Below are 11,802 nucleotides of genomic sequence, written 5' to 3'. Positions count from 1 at the left end.
GCTTTTCACTCTTGCTTTTTCTCTCCCTCCACTGCAAGGACAGAAAAGCATCTGGTCCCCCCAACACGCAGGGAACGATGAGATGCTCGAGGGCAGGGAGATCATGGAAGATGCTTTTCTACTGCGAGTAACAGAAAACCCAAGAAGGGTTTAAACAAAATGTGGTGGCTAAAGTTAGCAATGGGGCTTCCCTGGTGGCGCAGTGGTTGAGAATCTGCCTGCCAATGCAGGGGACACGGGTTCGAGCCCTGGTCTGGGAAGATCACACAAGCCGCGGAGCAACTAGGCCCGTGAGCCACAACTACTGAGCCTGCGCTCCGCAACAAGAGAGGCCGCAATAGTGAGAGGCCCGCGCACCGCAATGAAAAGTGGCCCCCGCTTGCCGCAACTAGAGAAAGCCCTCGCACAGAAACGAAGACCCAACATAGCCAAAAATATAAATTAATTAATTTTTTTAAAAAAGTATATTATCAATTATTAAAAAAAAAAAAGTTAGCAATGGCTCCAGTGAACAGCCTCGGTATAGCCACCCCTTTGTCCTCTGACCCTGTGGTCTCCACCCAACCTGGCTCTGGACTGGCCTTGTGATGACCTTTAGCAAATAAATGCAGCCAGAGCAAACGGAGTGCCAGCGCCAGGCTTAGGCTTCCAGGGAGTCTACGTGCTTCTGCTTGGCGCCTTGCTTGATTGTACTTGCTTGCACTCGCACCTCAGCCTTGCTATGAGACCATGCCAGACCAGGCCTGCTGAGGGGATGTGAGAAACACAGGAAGGATAAGACACTTGGCAAAGAACCAAGATGCCTCCAACCGACAGCCAGCCAACGTGCAGCTGACTACAGATTCACGAGGGTGCCTGAGACCAAGACTTCCCTGCTGATCCCAGCCTAAGTCGCCAATCTGAAGGATCAGAGCCAAATAAATGGTTTGTTGTTTAACAAAGCCTCTGACTTTGGTGTGGTTTGTTACTAAGCAACAGTGAACTGAATCCTGACATTTGAAATAAATATTTGAGTTTTTTCTCTTAAAAAAAGTTGGAGGTTTCAAATCCAGGATTGGTGTGGCAGCTCCATAGTCAACCAGGACCCAGAATGCTTCTATCCTGATGCTCCACCATCTTTAGTTCATGGCTTTCAAGCTTAAAGCTGTCTCATGATCCAACATAGCTGCTGAAGCTCCAGCCATCACATTTGTGTTCCAGGCAGGGAGGAAGAAAGAAAGGCAAATAAGAGGCCTCTTCTACCTGAATTGTTCCCCTTTAAAAGAGTTGGAAGCCCTACCCAATGACTGGCAGCTTGATTCTTATTGGCTACCCTTGGCTGCAAGGAAAGCTGGGAAAGGTAGCCTTTTAGTGGAGCACATTGCCACCTAGAATAAAATCAAGTATACTGTGTAGTAAGGAGGAACAGGGGAATGGGTGTCGAGTAGGCAACCAGCAACATCTGCCGCAGCGTGTGTAAAATCAAGCTCCAGGCCCCAACATACAACAGGATGCAAAATTGACCACATGTCATGCTGATTTCTCAGAGTTCATAGTGGTGGCTTTGCCCTGTAGTAACAAAGTGTAAGATTTGGGCAATAGACATCTAAGTGGAAAATCGTGAGTGTGCCGGTCTCCTGGGCCCTTTTGTAGTCAATACAGATGGAAGCGAAATTTGTTCTTAGAAGATGTTGCTCTTAACCTGGGGCAGGTGTTGCTTGCTTGCTTGCTCTCTTCCTTGCTTTCTTCCTGTTGTTTTTTTTTTTTTTTAATTGAGATATACTTCACATAAAATTCACAATTTTAAAGCATACAATTCAGTGGGGTTTTAGTATATTTACTACGTTGTGCAACCATCAGCACTATCTAATTCCAGAACATTTCTATCACCCCAAAAAGAAACCCCATATCCATTAGCAGTCAGAGCAGATGTTTTCTTTAATCCTTCTCCACCAAGTCTCAGGTCCATCAGAGAGCCAGACTCGCCACATGAGAGCGTACTGAAGATCCTTGGACCACTTAGGCTCAAACCCTGGGATTCTAGAATATTTGTGGATCTTCTTGGGAGAGCCAAGGAGGAGGTCATGGTGTAACTCACTTACAGCTGGGAAAGGAGGGATCCACAAGGGCGCTGCAGAATCTAAACATTCTCTGCCTGGGCTGACCGTGAGGCTACCTTCCCACAGGGAAAGGAAGGGAAGGGAAGGAGGCTGCACACTGAGGGGTGGGTGCTTGGTGGTGACACCCTAAAGTAGAGCAGCAGCTTTAAAAGCACTCTACTGTGACGGTAGATGTCGGGAGAGGAGTTTCAGATTCAGTCGGAATGATTTTTGTGAAAGGATGGAGAGGATGCCGAACTCGCATTTATTAAATGTCTCAAAGGTTCCAAATACACACAGAATCTCGTTTTTCTACCCACAACCATCCTGGGAGATATTTCACCCCTTTACAGAAGGAGGACCTGAGGTTCACACAGAGAACTTGCTCTAACCAGAATTTCAGACACTTCATGCTGAGTCTAAAACCTCAGCATCTTCCATTGTGCTGCGCGGTGGGCACCTGTGAGGCATCTCCGGCCCCGGCCCATGGCAGGTGGAGCCACTCCCTTGAGTGGCCTAGTTGCTGCTGCCTGTGGGGCGGTGACAGCAGGAGGGGGCTCATCTGAGCTCAGCTCTGGGCTTCTCTGTGCCGGTGGGAGCTCCCCCCTTTTCTGCCCACTCCCTGTTCTTCATTCCTCAGGCACAAAGGTTGCTCAAGGAGACTCCAGGACTGGGGTCTGCCTTGTCACTGTCATCAGGAGCCTTTTTTTCTTCCTGACTAGCCAGAGCTCCCCGTCAGTCTTCGCAGCGCCTCTGGAAGCAAAGGGAAGGCAGCTGTGGGATCCTGGCTGAGCTGTGTCCAGGTAAAGCAGGCTTGGGAATGGACTGATGGGGAGGTTGGGATGTCACAGGTCTGAGCACAGAGCCAGGGGGGCGGGGAACAGCCAGGAAGGATGGTAGGTTCTGCTGCTCGCCTGATTAAGGGGGTCAGCGTGTGTCTGTGTCATCGAGGTGGGCAGGGAAGGGGAGGGCTGTGTGGGGCGCGGGGGGGGGGGGGAGCGTATATATGCTGGTGTGGCTGATACCGTGCAGCCTCACATCCGAAGGAGCCTGGCTACTGACAGCTCCCAGGTAGGCGACTGCAAGCAAGCCCCAGCCCCAAGACTCGCCGCTGAGAGCCTGGGGAAGTAGCCGGGCGGCAGGGCTTTCTCCCCAGCCCCTCTCCTTTGTCCAGTGTGGATGCTGCTGGCCTCCTGTGAGATTATCCCTTCATTCGTCTTCTTTTCTGGGCTCGGATGGGCGGGTGGAGGGGAGGGCTGAGGCTTTTATCCTGAAGAGAGATGCCGAAGAAGAGCTGAACTTGGAAATGAGGAAAAGTTTTGATTCCCCAGCTGTGGCCCCTACTTTGTCACTGCTGTCTGTGGCGACAAGGTGGTTATAGGTGTGAGGTTAGGGGACCGGCAGGCACTTGGGGGTGGGAGTGAGGGCTTGCATTTCAAGGCAACCCTCCAGAAGCCCCCAGCCCTCCAAGCACCCTTGTGAGTGATTTCTCTCTGCACCTGACTTCTTTTCATAGGGCGTGCAGGCTGTTTTCAGCATATCACTGAACTTGATTCGGATTTGGGTTTTTAATCCTGAGGGAACCCTGCTCCCCTAGGCACCGAATACAAATCGCTAGTAATGATGCGGGGGGCGGAAATCGGACCCTGCCTTGTGTGCTCCACCAGTACGTGGCTGATCGCCGTCGCTGTGTGTGAATTCCGCGTAGATTTCTGCAAGGTTGACCTTGATCTCCAGACGCTGAATCCTTTGGAGGTCTCCTCTCTTTCTTTGCATCTTTCTTCCTCCCGCCCGTCTCTCCCACCTAAAGGTCTCTGCCGGGGTCCTGTGGAATACGATGTTCAGAAGTCATCCAAACTCTCTCTGGCTCAGCCTTTTTCCTCCTTCTCTCTTTGTGCGGCTCTCCCTTTGCGTCTGGCTTCCCCTCCCACCGCTACCCATCCCATCCTCCCCCATCTCATTCTGAACATGGGCAAGTTCTGGGGGAATTTCAAGTAAGGCAGGATGATTCGGGAAATGGACTATTTAAAGCAAGCAGCTTTGGACTTGAATACCCTGATCCTGGGCTTCAACATCTGTGTTTCGTTTCCTTGAGCAGCCCATAATTGTCCCAATTATAACCCATAACATTGGTCGGCAGACTAACAAAAGATGAGCTTCGCATGGCATTCGCCAGCAAGCCTAAACCGGAGTTTTCAACATAGAGGGGGGGAAAGTAAGTGCCTGGCTTCTTATCAAAACCTCCCAGGGAAACTGCTGCTCTCTCGCTTCCTGTAGCTGGCTACTGCAGACACTCCTCTCTCTCATTTATAAAGTGTGGCAGGGAGAAAGTCTGCACGCTTCCACCGCTGCTGTGATACCATTCACAAAAAGCATGCGTGTTCCTTTGGCCTTGCTGAGTCTTCTGCAGGGGAGGGTCCCTGAAAAGACTGCCCCCAACCACCATCTTGGTAAAAGGAGCAGCTTCCACCGTTCCCTGTGCTGCCCATGGAGGGCGCTGTGGTGCAGCCTGGGGTCATTCAGGGGGTGCAGTTTTGTTCTCCCAGGGGCGGCAGCCCTGGCTTTATCAGCTGAAGGCTGAGGGTACTGGGGGATTGAGAGGATGCCGATTTTGCATTGTCAACGAAGGGAATAATTGCAGGATTAGGCGCAAACCGGTGCTCTCTGGAGCCCAAGACAGGAGCTGTCACAAAGCTATTCTGCATTCAATCAGGTATTTATCATCTACACTCCACCAGGCAGGGTGGATCCAACAGAGGTGATAATAACAGCCCTTTACACTCATACAACGATTGACATCTTAGCGCTTTTCACACCCACTAGCCCCCGCAACAGCCGTGAGAGATGGTGTCATTATCTCCATGTTGCAGTTGAAGAAACTGAAGCTGAGAGGTTAAATAATTTGTTGAGGATGTGGCAGAGAGGGGACTGAGTCCAGCCTTGCTGGTTCCTTTGCATCCCCCTCTTCGGGCCAGGGGTGCTTACAAACTAACGGGGTGGGCTCGGGGCAACACACACAGTGAAACAACTCGCGGATGATGCGAGGCTGGGTGTAATTAAGTCCTGAATTGCATGGTCCAGACAGCAAGTGCTGGAGGAATTTGCAGGAAGGAGTCCTTGCTCAGAGATTCCAGGGATTCGAACCGGGCAGGGAAGGAGGTAGAATCTGGAAGAGCCAAGGGCTTTGGAGAGGGAGGTGGCAGCCGGGACAAGGGCACAAAAGGAGGGCAAAGAAATGAACCTTTATTGGAACCTACTATGTGCCAGGTAGTGAGCTAAATTTGTCTACATGCCTATTTCATGCTAATACACACACGCACAGTAGGGATGGCAGGTTTAGGGTGAGTGTTCTCTACGCTTTTATCCACACGGTTCAATTAGCCTCACGCCCCCAGCCCCAGAGCTCCCATGAAGGAAATCTACCTGATGTGAATCTGGGTGGAACTACTCATCAGATATCCTAGGGAGGGGATGGCCCCCCCCCCGCCCCCCAGAGAACAGGAGTCATAGTGATGACAGCCTGCAGTGGCTTGAATGGCTGGGAGTTCATTAGGCAAACTGGATGTTCTAAACACTTCTATGTAAATATCTATAGGTCCTCCCACTAACCAACATGCTGCTTTCCTTCTCACCACACACTGGCTGTGAGATTGAGGGCACACCAGTTTGGGGGGCAAGCCGGTTTTCTGGGCATCTCCCTAGATAGCCAGTGATCACGTTCGGTTTTGATTTTCTGCCATCCTGTGATTTTTCAAATACTGGTTGCTGCCTCAGTGTTGCAGAAACACAGTATCGCCAGCTCTGAAGGGCCTGGCTCGGCATGTGACTTGTGGAGCTGGCCTCCGAGGAGTCCTGGGTCTCGGTGAAAATGTCAGCGGATCACCAGCACACACCCAGGGCTCTGCCTTGCAACCAGGGCTCAGAGCCAACCTCCCCTCAGCTCACACTCATCCTGTGCCCCTCCCCCACCAAGTCCCCATTCATCCTTTCATTCATTCAGCCGAGAAACGTGCTTGGCTTGCTGATAGGAGCCCGCAGTGCTGAGTGCCAGGAAAACAGACCTGGCAGCCTGTCCTCAGAGCTCTGGCCAATGTCACTAGATGTGAACGAGTCTAGGCCAAGTGGTCTCCAAAAGGGGCGTGGGTGCCCGACAGTCCACTGGGCTTTGGGAAACTGAGGCTTAATTTTCTATGTGGTTATCTTGTCTTTCTTAATTTGTACTTTAGTGGGTTTTATATTGCATGTAACTTTTATAAATAAATTGGGAAGGTGAGCTCAAAACGGTCTGATTGCTAGAAGTATAAAGTTAAAGAAGTTTGAAGATTATTGGTCTAGATCCATTGCTCTTTTGCTTATCTGTATTTTCTAATCTTTTTGAAAGGAACCTTAAGAGGCTTTATTGTAAAAAGTAAATAAAAGCTTTGAAAACTCCATTTAAGTTATTTTGACAGTATATGTGGAACTGTGGACCAGAATCAGGAAGATCCAAGTTAAGAGCGATGACACCTTTCCACTTTTGTGGCAGCCCTGATAGAAAATGTGTCCCTTGGGACTTCTCTGGCAGCCCAGTGGTTAGGACTCGGCGACGGGGCCCCGGTTCAATCCCTGGCGGGGGGCGGGGGGAGGAGGGTAGAAGCAAAAATAAAAAATAATAATAAACATAAAATTTTAAAATAAAATAAAAACAAAGACTTTAAAAAAAGAAAGAAAGAAAATGTGGCCCTCTCCTGAGACCCAGCTGGGCTACTGTAACAAATATCTGGCCACTTATAATATCAAAAATATTGACCATCTAATCTATTGTAACTGCCTCTTTTTGGAGAAGGGGAAACTGAGCCCCACAGAAAGAAAGGGCCTTGTTCAAGATCCCACAGGTGAGGGCAGAGCCAGGCCTCTCGCTTCCAAGCAGAGGGCTTTTGTTCATTCACTGCCCACCAGCTCCAGGCACACCCGGTCTGTGCAGGGCGGGGGCGTGCTTTGCCCTCCACCTCCTCTGCGCCCATCCCCTCCTTCCAGGTGGAAATTTAGAGCAGAAGAGGGACCTTTTTGGATGTAAGTGTATTCGTCAGAGGAGGAAAAGAAATAAAGGGGCCTCAGTCATAGCTGGTGAACAAGCAAAACTCAGTGTAGGAGTCACATCTGCATTAAAGAAATGGGGCGTGTGGAAGACAAACCCCCGTACTGGTGGGCAAGGAAACACTCCTCCAGGAACTCGGGAGAGGCAACAATAAAGAGGGTGTCATCAGAGAGGGGGAGGCCAGAGTTCAGGACAAAAGGAGCTCCTTACAATGAATTCACGTACACGAACACAGACAGAAAACTGCCGAAAACTTTTTTTTCTTTTTTGGCAGCGGCACGTGGGATCTTAGTTCCCTGTCCAGGGATCGAAGAGTCCTAACCACTGGACTGCCAGGGAATTCCCCTGCCGAGATCACTGAGAGGTCTGGTGAGAGCATGAGCTTGCAAATCAGATGGGTTGGGTTCTCAGCTCTGCCACTTCAAGTTATTTCTCCTCTTCAAGCCTCAATATTCTCAACTGTAAAATGGGGACAACAGCATTTACCCCATAGGGTGGATGCTTATAAAGCAATCAGCACAGTGCCTGGCACAGAAGATGCTAAATATAATAATAATGTGATTACTATTAAATACAAACAGAGACCATCCCAACGAGATTCCACCAGAATTTGCCAACCTTTCCAAAGCAGGTCTAGTGTGTGGAACTTACGGTTTCCCAGAACACGTTTTAGAGTCAAAACATCTGAGTTTGTCTGGCTCTTGTATAAGCTGGATGATCTTAGGCAAGTTGCTTAACCTCTATGAACATATGTTCATCTCAAAAGGGGGGATAATATTAACCATAGATTATAGGATTGTGTAAGAATATAAAACTCTTTTGTAACCTACAAGAACAATATTTATATATGTGGTTGATGAGAAGAATGGGGACAGATATACCTCTAGCAGAAAGGCATATCTGTCATCTTCCCTTCTCCACTAGAAGCACTAAAATTACAGGCTTTCTCATAGGTCATAAGACAAAACCCAATTAACTTTTAGCTTTGGCTAAATCTTCATATGTAATCCTCCAAACAGATAAGCAACTAATTACATTGCCCTTGGAAGCAAGATTACAAGCAAATAGATTAACCTAAACACAGTGGTATTTTATCTTCGTAAAGAGTGAGGCACGATTAATTTATGAGGTGTTATTACTGAAATAAAAGGTAATTAAACATTTCTTTACTCAATAGAAGATGTCCAGACGCATAGCATCCCCACATAGAAGGGTTAGCTGAGTTTGGTTCACTAAGTGAATACAAGCCATGTAAAATTCAAACACACTTAGGGTAGTGTTATTTACCGATGGTCTCTATTGTACAATTTAGAACAACAATAACAACAAAAACTGTTGTTACCCCCATTTTGCAGGTGAGAAGACTGAGGCTCTCAGAGGGGAAACAACTTGCCCAAAGTCACACAAAGTGCAAAGATCAAACATAAATATAACTCGGGAATTAACTAATTCCTCACCTTCATTTTACTTCACATTAACTGATATACAGAGCAACAAAGCACACAGATGTTGTCAAGTCTTCTCAAAAATGAAAAACTTCTATTGAGTTTTCAAGAAAGTTTAGTCTTAACCTAGAACACAATTGTTCGAGGGTTGTGAGGAGTACCAAAAAGGACAAAGCGTTGTCCCCTTTATAAGGATTATTACATATATTTTGAGCTTTTATTTATATTCATCTCATTTAAATATCAGAAACCATCTTTGAGTTGGACTGTGTGGTGATTCCCATTTTAAGGATTCTTTGAATTGCAGAGGAGAATGAATAACGTTGAGTAATGACTGGTTTTTAATCACTAGGTGGAGTCCCTAGTTAAAAGCAAGGGGTAGAAATCTCTGTCTTCCGGCTTCTTTTACAGGCTAAATGCCCACTGAAATTCATCAATCTTTCTGTTTCAGTATGGCTGGAACATTGTTACGAAAAAGAAAGAAAACCTTTAGCCTTCAGCATCAACTACTCTTTAAACTCATGCTAATTCATAAACAAGGATAATAACCAACCATGCCTCCCGGGCACTCAATTGCTTCCAAGTGTTTTTCATTAAATCTAAGTGAAAACACTTCCCACGATGCAATTTTAAGGGAATATTATTAATCACATGCCTTGATTAGCCTTGGGGAATGGAATAAGCAAATTGGCTGAATAAAAATGACTTTCTTCTTTCTGAAAAAAATACAACTTTAAAATTTTAAATTTTAAGTAAATAAAAGTGCGGGGTAGGACGTGGAGGGGTAGGGAGGTCAGAGATGGGAAGAGAGGTAAGTGTACCATGGACCAGCAAGGAGGGCCAGGCTAATGCCAAGTAGATTTGATAAGGTTTTTCCAAGGGCCAGACCAACAAAGGCCCACATTTTACATGCAGGAAACGTATCAAATGGAACACATGCTCAATGTCCCAGGAGCTCATCTTCTTTCCTCAACTCATCCTAAAAACCCATTTACCCAGAATTTGAGATAACAGGAGCAGTCAATCCATCAAACATTTCCTGAATGTGCAAATTGCCACGGTTAATGAAGTTCATGAAAAACCTCAGCAGGAGAGCACTTCATTAACATCTGCCACAACTTATCAGCTCAGCCTGTGCAAACATGTGTTGCAATTTTGTATTAGGAAGCAGTCCCTTTTCTCCCCGCCTTTCCGTCTTCTGTGAAGTACAGACACTGCCATCATGTGGCCAAAGAGAGCATAGCATGCTGGACAAATCCTACAAAACCGTCTCCTGCCTAGAATGAAATTGAGTAGAACAAGAAACGTAAAGGCAATTACCAAATTAAACAAAAGATCTATCCAAGCAGTCCTCAGTTTAAGACCTTTGCTTATATGGTGGCTGTTTGGAACTCAAGATAACGTGTTCTCTTCAAAAGAGCCTGTAAGTGGTGATGGGTTTCCCTGGATTGTCTACCAACACGTTGCACCAGAGCAAACTTAGCACATAGCTAACCATTCCAACCATGCCTCCCGGCCACTAGCAACCAGCCTTCTTACAGAACGGGCATGGGGTTCCAGCTTAGGATGGCATCTTGCCTTGCTCTGGAGCAAAACTCATTCCCACCCCTCCCTGCCAACCCCCCCGCCAAGCGGAACAGTTAGCTACTGTACACTTTGTCAGTGACACAGGTCCTGAAGTGACTCCTGTGCCATGAGCATCCCGGGCCCCCAGGGGGCCGGTGATCCCAGACACTCCCCAGTTCTCTTCTCACTAATTTGTGAAGGAGAAGGGAGAGGGCTCCTGAGATACTCCACTGTCACTTATCAAACTTTCTTGAGCACCTCCTAAGTGCCTGGCCCTGTGCTGGGTGCTGGAAATTCAGAGAACCATACAACGAGATCTCTGCCCTTCAGGAACTCACAGCCAGTGGGAGACATAGACACATAAGTCCAAGCTTACCACGTAGAGTGCTAAGGGCCGCGCGAAAGACAATGATAGTATCACAGAGTGAAGGCTATGTCCTAGGCTCTTTCTTTGACAAGCTTTTACGTTGTACCTGTTCTGTGCCAGGTGTTATTTTAACGGCTTAAAAACATCAACCCATTAATCGTCCGATAAGATAGGTACTATTATTATCCCAGTTTTACAGAGGAGAACCTGAGAGGGTGACTTGCAGGTGTGGGATCTGAACCCACGTCCATAGCGATGAGCAGCTGAGAAAACGTGAATCCCAACAACCCCATCTCGGGAGGTCTGTTGTGCCTATTTGACAGGCCCCTGGGCCTCGCTTGCTTCCTGGTGTGATGTGCTGCTTAGCGAAGCCACAAGAGCAGAGGAGACTCATCTAACTCAGACCAGGGCTTGGAGAGGGCTTCCCAGAGGGGATAATTCCTGAGGTGTGTATGAAGTATGAGCTGGTGGCGGGTATTCTGGGCAGAAGATAGAGCAAGGGCCAAAGCGCAGTAGGCGTGAAGGACGCGATAGAGTTGGGAATTATGTGTGATTCACTAGGAATGGAGGAGATTCAAGGGTGAGTGACAGGAGCTGAAGCCAGAGAGCTGGGCAGGAGCAGCGCCGCCTCCCACTGGGGGTTACAGAATTATCTTAAGTATGAGTAACATCATCAGATGTAGAGATGGCTTGGCTGGGGAGGGGGATCATTAGGCAGACTAATTAGGGGGCGATCACAGTAACCAAGGCAATAAATCTCAGCTAAGGCACTAGCCCTCGGGGTACAGGAGAAAAATGCATTTGAGATATATTCATCTGAATAGATGTTCAAGTTCATTATTCATTAACCCCAGACATCCCAATCTGTAGGGTAAAGGTCAGACCCTTTAGGATGGCCAACATGACCCTGTTTCATCTAGACGGAGCCTCTCTCTCTCTAAGCAAGTGCTTCCCTTAGGGAGGGGGCCCCAGTGCAGCTGCCTGTTTATCTCCCCCCACCCCCCGATCCCGGGCTGTGGTCCCGATTCCAATACGCCTTTGAAAAGGTGGAGTCACTAGTTAAAAGCGAGGTAGTTCTGTGTCTCTCAGATGCCCTCTTCTTTGTCCTCTTGGCAGACTCTTACTCATTATTCAAAACCCATCTCAAATGTCACCTCATTGACTTAACAAACATTGATTGAGCATCTTTCATTCGACATCCTCTTGGTATGAAATGCTTGGATGACGCCCAAGAAGAGCTGGGGTGGTCTCCCAACATGGCCACTGGCA

Source organism: Balaenoptera acutorostrata, chromosome 6 (assembly GCF_949987535.1).
Source record: "Balaenoptera acutorostrata chromosome 6, mBalAcu1.1, whole genome shotgun sequence".
Taxonomy (NCBI): Eukaryota; Metazoa; Chordata; class Mammalia; order Artiodactyla; family Balaenopteridae; genus Balaenoptera; species Balaenoptera acutorostrata.
The sequence above is the reverse complement of the archived record's forward strand: the minus strand, read 5'-3'. Positions refer to the sequence as shown.